Below are 9,496 nucleotides of genomic sequence, written 5' to 3' on the forward strand. Positions count from 1 at the left end.
TTTTAGGTGTGTACAATTCAGTAATAGATCACTTGTAGGTCAGTTTTTTCTAATTGACTTCTAGTTTTATACAGTTATGATCAGAAAAGATTCTTGATATGATTTCAATCTTCTTAAATTTACTGAGACTGTTTTTGTGCCCTAACATGTGGTCTATCTAGATAATGTTGCACGTCCACTTAAAAAGAATGTATATTCTACTGCTTCAGGGTGAAAATGCTCTGAAGATACCAATTAAATCCATTTGATCTATTGTGTTATTTCAGTCCACTCTTTTTTTTTTTTTTAAAGACTAGGTGTGAGGCCGCCCTGTGCAAGGGTGAGGCAGCGCACAAGTCTTCCCCCCCACCTTCTCCCTCCCCCCCCAGCCCCCGCCCATCTCCCTCCCCCCCCAGCCCCTGCCTGTCTCCCTCCGCCCCCACCCACAGGGACCCCAGCCCAGGAGGAGGTCAGGGCCCAAGTCTCCCCCCCCCGCCTTCTCCCTCCCCCCCCAGCCCCCGCCCGTCTCCCTCCCCCCCCAGCCCCCGCCCATCTCCCTCCACCCCCACCCGCAGGGGCCCCAGCCCAGGGGAGCCAGGGGAGCCTAGGGGAGCCAGGGGAGCATGTCACACGCTAGAGGGAAAGGGAACGCTTCACTGATTTGAGTGTCACCCTTGCGCAGGGGCCACCCTAATCTCCTCTGCATCATTCCAGCTTTACTATATGTGCTGCTGCTGCTGCTGCTGCTGCTGCTGCTGCTGCTGCTGCAGAGTCCAGCACCAGGCCACTCTTTGCTTCTTGATTTTCTGTGCGGAAGATCCAGCCATTGATGCCAGTGGGATTGTTCAAATCCCCTACGACGTCTGTATTATTGTTGAACTCTCCATTTATGTACATCAGGATTTGATTTACACATTTACTTGCTCTTATGTTGAAGAAATACATGTTTGCAAGGGTTATATCCTCTTGTTGGATTGCTCTCTTTATCATTCTGTGGTGTCCATTCTTATCGCTCAATATAGCCTTTGTTTTAAAGTCTATTTTGTCAGCTCTAGGTTTACCTCCCTGGCTTATTTTTCATTTGTATTTGCATGAAATACCTTTTGCCATCCCCTTGCTTTTTGTCTGTATATCTTTCATTCTGAGATAGGTCTCTTGTTGACTGCATATATATGGTTCTTGATTTCTTATCGATTCAGCTACCATGTCTTTTAATTGCAGCAGTCAAGCCACTTACATTTAAAGTGATTATTTGTAGATATGTTTTATTCTTTTAACTCTGTTTCCCTTTTATTCCTTCTTGATAGTTCTTATACTAATGGTTTGGTGGTAACACACTTCTTTTCCTGTTTCTTGTCTGGGAAGCTCTTTATTTCTCCATCAATTTTAAATGACAGCCTTACTGGGTAAAGTAGTCTTGGTTGAAGGTCCTAGCTTGTCATTATTTTGAATATTTTGTGCCAATCCCTACTGGCCTGGTATGTTTTTGTAGAGAAATAAGCTGACAGTCTTATGGGAGCTCCCTTGTAGGTAACTGACCGTCTTTCTTTTGTTGCTTTTAAGATGTCCTGTCTTTAATCTTTGTCATTGTCATGATGATGTGTCCTGGTGTCAAGCCTTTTTGGGTTCATCTTGTTTGGGACTCTGTGCTTCCTGGACGTGTGTCTCTTCCTTCACCAGGTTAGGGAAGTGTTCGGTCATTATTTCTTTTAATATGGTGTAGTCCCTTAACCTTTCTTTTGTCCTTATACTCCTATAATGTGGTTGTTGTTAATGTTTCATGTTGTCCCAAAAGTCCCCTAAACATTCCTCATTTTTAAAAGTTCTTTTTTCTTTTTGCTGCTTTTGTCTTCTGTGACCTTGTCTTCCAAATCACTAATTTGATTCTCTCCTTAATCAAATTATTTATTTTCTCTAGTGTATTCTTCATTTCAAAGATTTTACTCTTTATTTCTGACTGGATCTTTTATATGGCTTAGATGTTCTTTTTCATGCCTACTATCAGTTTTCAAGTTCCCAATGATTTCATCCATTCTTCACCTAACTTCAGTTAACTATCTGAAATATTGCTTGCCTCACTTTGTTTAGCATTTTTTCTGGATGTGTCCCCTGTTCTTAAATTTGGGGCATGTTTCTTTGCATTTTGGCTGCCTCTGTGTGTTTCTTTCTTTGTATTAAAATCCAGGTCTTGGCAGTGTGGTTTCGTGTAGTAGGAGTCCTGTGGAACCCAGTGGCAATTTCTTCTTGATCATCTGAGTTGAGTGCTCCAGGGATGTCCCGTGTGTGTAATGTGAACCTTCCTGTGGCAGTTGATTCTTGATGGCTGTTGGCCCATTCATGTAGTGATAAGATGCTCAGGCTAGTTGGCTGTGACCACAGTGTACCCTGCCTACAGTTGTGTGTATGAGCTGCTGACAGGTGTTGACCACGTGGAGCGCAATTCATCTCAGCGGGGTCTGGTGCCTGCCTAGATCTCTCTTTGGATCTGCCGCTTCTGAGGCTAATTGTATCCTTCTCTGATGTGCTCTGAAGCTGGCTATTGGCTTGTTGTTCCTGGGGCTTCCTGGGAGGGACTCTGGTGCTGAACAATGTCAGATGCTTGATGTGACTCTCCCAGGGCAAACTCTTTGCATCTACAAAGCAATTCACAATTTGTGACAGCCTCTGCTGAGGCCCAGTGAGCACAGGAAGGTCCAAGCAGGGCACCAAAGCTGGCTTTGACTAGCATTGAGCCTGGGGGCAGGTCAGCAAAAGCCCCAGAGCACACCATGTTCTGCCTCCCTGTCTGCCTCCATCTGCCGGGTGCCTGTTTGTCTCAGTTAATGAAAGAGTCTCTGGAAGCACTCAAGTTGCATGAGGGAGTTTCTCAGGGAGTCCCCAGGTAGAGGTGAGTGGTGCTCACCAGATGGATGCAGGTTCAAGCTCAGTGTCAGTGTTGGGTCTGAGGCCACTCAGCAAATGTCCCAGGGGATATCAGGTCCAGCTGCCACCCGCTGGGTCCTCACACATCCTTGAGCAGTGTACAGAAGACACAGACCTGGCATTGTTTGTAGGAGGAGAATGAAAAAGTCAAAAGAGGCTGCTTCCCAGGATTGAAGGTGTCTGGAATCTGTAGTCTGAGATCAGCTGTGTGAGCTTAAGGGCTTTGCAGAAGGTCTGTGGATTCTCAAAGGCCAGAGAGCTGCTTCCTGTTGTAGATGACTCATGGATCCCCACAGGGGAGCAAGAGCGTGGTGGGATCATGCAGGTGCAATCCAGCCATCACGTAGTGAAAAGTAGAATCCCCTCATGGGTGGCTGATTTCAGCAGATTCATCCCTCCGTTTCTGTCCTAGGAGAACTGGAGCTCTCTCCAGACTTCCGACCAGATGCATGCTCACTGGCTTCCCGGGCAGCACTGTCCCTGCCTTCTTTCCTCAAGGCTGGGTGAGCCAGGCTGGCTGGAGTGTAGGGAAGGGAGGATAGAGGTCCGTTTGGAGGGTTGAAATGCTGTGAGAACTTTTACGGCTTAAATTTATTTTCTGTGTGTCTGCTCCCACACTATAACTAAGCAGCCAAAGTGATGCTTAGCTCACTCTCAAGGAAGCACAGTTCTGCCCTGCACCAGTGCCACACATCACCAGAGCAGTGAAGGGAGCTACTGGAGGAAGAAGACAGGGCATTCCTCTCCCAGCAGTGTAACACCCTCACAGGCATGATTCTGTCTGGAGAGCTGACCCCTGCTGGAGCACTTAAGGCTTTTAGGCACAGAGTGTAATGATCTGATTTATATTTTTTAAAGATCACTCTGATTTGCATTTTCATTTTTATTAAAAATTACTTCTTTAATTTTTTTTCAATTAGGGATGACATTCAATATTAGTTTCAAGTGTACAAAATAGTGGTCAGACATTTATATAACATATAAAAGCATCTCCTGATAAGTCTAGCATGGGATATCTTTGAAAAGGGTATTAATCCTATTCACGAGGGCTCCACCCTCATAACCTAATCAACCTCAAAAGACCCACCTTTTATTTATTTTTAATCAACCTTATTTGGGTGACATTCATTAATAAAATTGCATAGGTCAGGTGTGCAATTCTATAATGCATCATTTGTATATCACATTGTGTGCTCACTGGCTTCAGGTCAAGTCTCCTTCTATCACCATTTATCCCCCCTATGCCCTCTTCTCCCTCCCCTACCTGTCACCCACCAACCTTACCCCCTACTCCCCACACGCCATCCCACCTGCCACCCCACACCCCACACACCCAGCCCCAATCTGCCTCACCACATCCCCAATGCACAGCCCCCATCTGCCACCCCCAACTCCCCTCCCGCCAGCTCTCATTCCCCAACACTACCCCTCACCCCCACCTCCCACTCTTACCCCCAACCCTACCCCCCACCGCCCCCCCATCACGCACCCCACACCCCACACCTCCCATCCTCCACCCCCAACTTCCCAGCCCCCACCCTCCACCCCCCTTCCCCTGCTTGTGATTTGACATTTGAAATGATATTTGAGATGTGTCTTGAGAGCACGGGTAGGATTTAGACAGATGAAGAAGGTGAGAATATGCTTCAGGTACAGAGAGTGGACATTCGGCCTGGAGGCAGGAGAGATGAACACTGGACAGACCAGAGCATATGCCCTTCAGATGCCTGTGAGTGAGGGGTCAGGGCAGGGAAACAGAAGACCCTGCATGGAGGGAAAGGGCAGAGGGATAAGGGGACCAACCACAGAGTGGTCAGAGCAGGAGAGACAGCAGCCCCTCCATGGGAAGGCAGGGCAGCAGGGTCAGGGGACCAGGGGAGGGGCCGATGGACAGGTATGAGAGGGAATGCTGCCAAGGGGCAGGGCTGGGGGCAAGGGCTCCACCATGGGGAACAGGGAACTCTCCATGGAGGGGTCTGTTTCTCCTGTTACCTATCTCTACTCCCATGTCCCCCCTTCCCTGGCCCCTCCATGGATGGTGCCCTAACCCCCCTATCTTGCTCAGACTATGTGGGGTCCTTTGTCCTCCCTGCCCTGCTACCTCCCTGGATGATGCCCTCTCCCCCCTGCCCTGCCATCTATTTCAGGACCTGTGCTAAAATCCTTGCTGTCTCAAAGTAGGCTTCCCTATCCCCCCAGCCTCTCCTCTCCATGGAGGGTTCCCTGTTCCCTCTCATGCATGCCCTGTCCCTCCATGAAGGATTCTGTCTCTTCCATGCCCTTCTCCCTCAAACCGGGGCTCCCTTTCTCCACTGCTTGCCCCCTCAAAGTGAGGTTCTCTGTCCCCCTGCCGTGCCCCCTCCATGAAGGAAATCTTCCTCCCTGACCCTCCCCCTCAAAGTGGGGTTCTCTACACCCCTGCCATGCCCCATCCATGGAGGGTACCTTCTCCTCCCTGCCTCTCCCCCTAAAGTTGGGATCCCTGTCCCCCTGCCCTGCTCCCTCAATGGATAGTTCTGTCTCCTCTGTGCCCTGCTCTCTCAAAGTGAGGTTCCCTTTCCTCCTGCCCTACCCTCTGCATGGGGATTACCTGTCCAACTGCCCTGCCCCCTCCCCATAGAGGGTTCCTGGTCTCCCCTTTCCTCCCTGCCCTGCCCCCTATAATTGGGGTTCCCTTCCTTCCTGTCCTCCCCACTGCATGGAGGGTTTCCTGTTCCCACTATTCCATCCCTGCAAGTGCAGTTCCTATCCCCCAGCTCTAACTCCTTTCTGAAGGTTTCACTGCCCCCCTGCCCTGCCCCCTCCATGAAGGTTTCCCTGTCTCCTGCCCTCCAGCCTCTATGGAGAGTCCCCTCTCCTCCCTGCCCTGTCCCCTCCATGGAGTGTGCCCTCTCCCCCCTGCCCTGTCCCATCCATGGAGGGTTTCCTGTTGCTCTTCTCTGCCCCGTCCAACGAGGGTCCCCTCTACTCCCTGTCTGACCCATCCCTGTTGGGTTCCCTGGACACCCCCCCCCCCTCGAGCCCTGCCCCCTCCATGGAGGGTTCCCTGCCCCACCTGTTCTGTAGCCTCCATGGAGGTTTCCCTGTCACCACTGCCCTGCCCCCTCCCTGGAGGGTCCCCTCTCCTCCGTGCCCAGTCCACTCCAAGGAGTATGCCCTCTCCCCCCTGCCCTGTCGCATCCAAGGAGGGTTCCCTTTTCCTCTGCTCTGCCCTCTCCATGGAGGGTGCCTTCTCCTCCCTGCCTTGTCCTCTCCAAGGAGAGTCCCCTCTCCTCTCTGCCCAGTCCACTCCATGAAGGTCCCCACTTTCCCTGCCCTCCCTCCTCCATGGAGAGTCCCCTCTCCTCTCTGACCGGCCAATACTTGGAGGGTACCATGTTGCCAGTCCCCACTGCCCTGCCCCATCAATGGAGAGTTCCCGGTTCCCCAAACCCCCTGCACTTCCCCCTCCATATAGAGCACCCATGCCCACTATCCTTCCCTTCCTTGGAGGGTCCCTTCTCCTCCCTGCCCTGTTACCTCCACAGAGGGTCCCATCTCCTCTTTAGCTATAACCTCCATGGAGGGTCTCTTCACTCTCTGTCCTCTTCCCTCCATGGTGGGTCCCCTGCTCCACTGCCCTGTCTCCTGCATGAAGGGCCCCCACTTCCCCTGCCCTCCCTTCTTCATGCAGTGTCCCCTCTCCTCCCTGCCCAGCCCATCCTTAGAGGGTTCCCTGTATCCCTTCCCCATAGCCCTGCCCCCTCCATGGAGGGTCCCCTATTCTCCCTTCCCTGTCCCATACGCTCCCTGCTCCATGGAGGGTACCTTCTCCTCCTTGACCCATCTCCTCCATGGAGGTTCCCAGCTCCTCCCTGCCCTTCCTCTCCCTGGAAGGATCCTTCTCCTCCCTGATCTGTCCCCTTTATTGAGGGTCCCTTCTCCTCCATGGCATGTCCCCTCCATGGAATGCCCCCTCTCCTCCCTGCCCTGTCCCCTCCATGGAGGAGTCCCCTCTCCTCCCTGTCTGGCCCATCACTGTAGGTTTCCCTTTCCCCGTCTCTGCCCTCTCCTCCCTGCCCTGTACCCTCCATGGAGGGATCCTTCTCCTCCCTGACCCATGCCCTCCGTGGAGGGTCCCTACTCCTCCCTACCTGTCCCCTCCATGGAGGGTTCCCATAACCCTACTGTCCCCCTGCATGGAGAGTACCTTCTCCTCCGTGACCCGTCCCCTCCATGGAGGTTCCCATCTCCTCCCTGTCTTGTCCCCTCCATGGAGGGTCCTCTCTCCTCCCTGTCTGTCCCCTCCATGGAGAGTTCCCATCACCCTAACAGTCCCCCCTGCATGGAGGGTCCCAACTCCTCCCTGCCCTTCTCCATCATGGAGGGTCCCCTCTCCTCCCTGCCCTTCCCCTAAATGGAGGTATCCCTCTCCTCCCTGACCCATCCCCTCTATTGAGGGTCCCCGCTCCTCCTTGCCTGTTCCCTTCATGGGGGGACCCCTCTACTGCCTACGTGTCCCGGAAAGGAGGGTCCCCTCTTCTCCTGGCCCATCACCTCCATGGAGTTTCCCCTCACACCCATGCCTGTCCCCTCCATGGAAGGTTCCCTGTCCCCACTGCCCTGCACCCTCCATGGAAGGTCCCTTCTTCTCCCTACCCTTGCCGCCTCCATGGAGGGTCCCATCTCCTCCCTGACCTCACCCCTCCATGGAGGGTCCACTCTCCTCTCTACCTGTCCCTTCCATGGAAGGTTCCCCACTGCCCTGCACCCTCCATGGAGGGTCCCATTTCATCCCTGCCCTTTTCTCTCCATGGAGGATCCCCACTCCTCCCTGCCTGACACCTCCATGGAGGGTCCCCTCTCCTCCCTGCCTGTCCCGTCCATGGAGGGTCCCCCTTCTCCCTGCCTGTCCCCTCAATGGAGGGTTCCCTTTCCCCATGGCCCTGTCCCCTCCATGGAGGGTCCCCTCTCCTCCCTGCCTGTCCCTCCATGGAGGATTCCCTGCCCCCACTGCTCTGCATCCTCCATGGAAGGTCCCTTCTTCTCCCTACCCTCTCCCCTCCATGGAGGGTCCCCTCTCCTCCCTTCCTTTCCCCTCAATGGAGGGTTCTCTCTCCCCCCTTCCTGTCCCCTCCATGGAGGGTCCCCTCTCCTCCCTGCCCTCTCCCCTCCATTGAGGGTCTCCTCTCCTCCCTACCTGTCCCCTACATGGAGGGTCCCCTTTCCTCCATGCCCTCTCCCCTCCATGAAGGGTCCCTTCTCCTCCCTTCCTTTCCCATCCATGGAAGGACCCCTTTCCCCTGCCCTGCCCCATCCATGCAGGGTCTTCTGTTTCCCTGCCTGTTCCCATCACTCACAGGCTCTGCGAGGCATGTGCTCTGGTCCCCAGTGTTCATCTGTCCTGCCTCCAGGCCATGTCCACTGTCTGCACATGAAGCACATCTCACCGTCTTCATCTGCCCAGATCCTCCCGGGCTCTCAGGATACATGTCAAATATCATTTCAAATGTCAAATCACCGAGTGATCTTTAAAAAATATAAATCAGATCCCCCTATTCTCGTGCCTAAAAGCCTTCCTGCTGTGATAGCAATTTCAACCCACACTAGGGCCCTCTATGCACCCCCCCCGACCCCCCGCTCTCTGCTGTTCCCATCCAGCCTGGCTGTCCTTGCCCTGGGGCACTGCCTCTCCTTTTGGGGTGGCTTCCCCAGGTCTCCATGGCGCCAGCTCTGTCTCAACAGCCATGTCTCAGTTTAAACATGTTGGGGAGCCCTTTCCTGAGCCTGCTAGGGAGTCACTCTGCTCTGAAGCCCCCATGTAGCCAGCCCTATGGTATATCACCTGGCAGTAGGTCACAATACTAACAGAGGTCAGAATGGTAAGACAGGTCATAGAGGTAACCTAGCCACCATGCCAGGCCAGCCATGCGGGCCAACCTCTCAAGTTTTCTGGTGGTGGTGTTGTTAAAAATCAGTGAATAAACATTTATTGACCCCAACATACCAAAGGCCCTCTACAGAAACCACAGGAGGTGTGGCTCTCCTGGGTCCTGGCCCTCAGTAACTAGGTGTTCTTAAAAGTGAAAACTGGGTGGGAGGGTGGGTCAGAGAAGCCAGGGAGGAACTCCACTTGAGTTGCTGTCTTTGAGGCTGGAGGAAGGGATCAAAGGCCAAGATTTTGGGGAGCCCCAGGAAGCTGGGTGTGGCTTTGGCAGGGACACAGAAGGGAACTGTGCCATAAGGAATGGATTCTGCACCTCCCCATGTGCAGGACCCTGAGGCCTCCTGGGAGGAGGGCAACCCAATGAACCACCTCAGGTTTCTGACCCACAGCACCTGGGATCCCACACTTTGTCCTGTGAACCACTGCGTTTAAGGTCATAGGTCAGGGCACCAATAGAAATCTTTTGTGTCCCTGTGGCTCCCTAGTCATATAAGCTAAGTCTATTTTCTTCATGGCTCTTCCTATCTTCTGAAATAAAGTGTGGCCTTGGTTCTTGTTCACCTGTCTGTCTCTCAGGCCCTCTCAGCACCTGAAAGGTGACCTGTGAAGGCCACGCCCCCAAGACCCAGGTAGACAGCACACACTTGCTGAATGATTTCCTGAGCAAAG

The 9,496-nt window shown here is 53.1% G+C and overlaps 2 non-coding genes across 2 annotated transcripts; both read right to left on the bottom strand.

The window, feature by feature from the left end:
- Positions 1-616: 616 nt before the first annotated feature.
- Positions 617-720, bottom strand: LOC132213998 (U6 spliceosomal RNA). Its single transcript, XR_009448106.1, has one exon. It is a non-coding gene; the product is annotated as a U6 spliceosomal RNA (small nuclear RNA).
- Positions 721-3,502: 2,782 nt separating this feature from the next.
- LOC132214037 (small nucleolar RNA SNORA74) lies at positions 3,503-3,705 on the bottom strand. The gene has a single exon (XR_009448137.1). It is a non-coding gene; the product is annotated as a small nucleolar RNA SNORA74 (small nucleolar RNA).
- Between the last annotated feature and the right edge of the window lie 5,791 nt (positions 3,706-9,496).

This window comes from Myotis daubentonii, chromosome 12 (assembly GCF_963259705.1).
Source record: "Myotis daubentonii chromosome 12, mMyoDau2.1, whole genome shotgun sequence".
NCBI classification, from domain to species: domain Eukaryota; kingdom Metazoa; phylum Chordata; class Mammalia; order Chiroptera; family Vespertilionidae; genus Myotis; species Myotis daubentonii.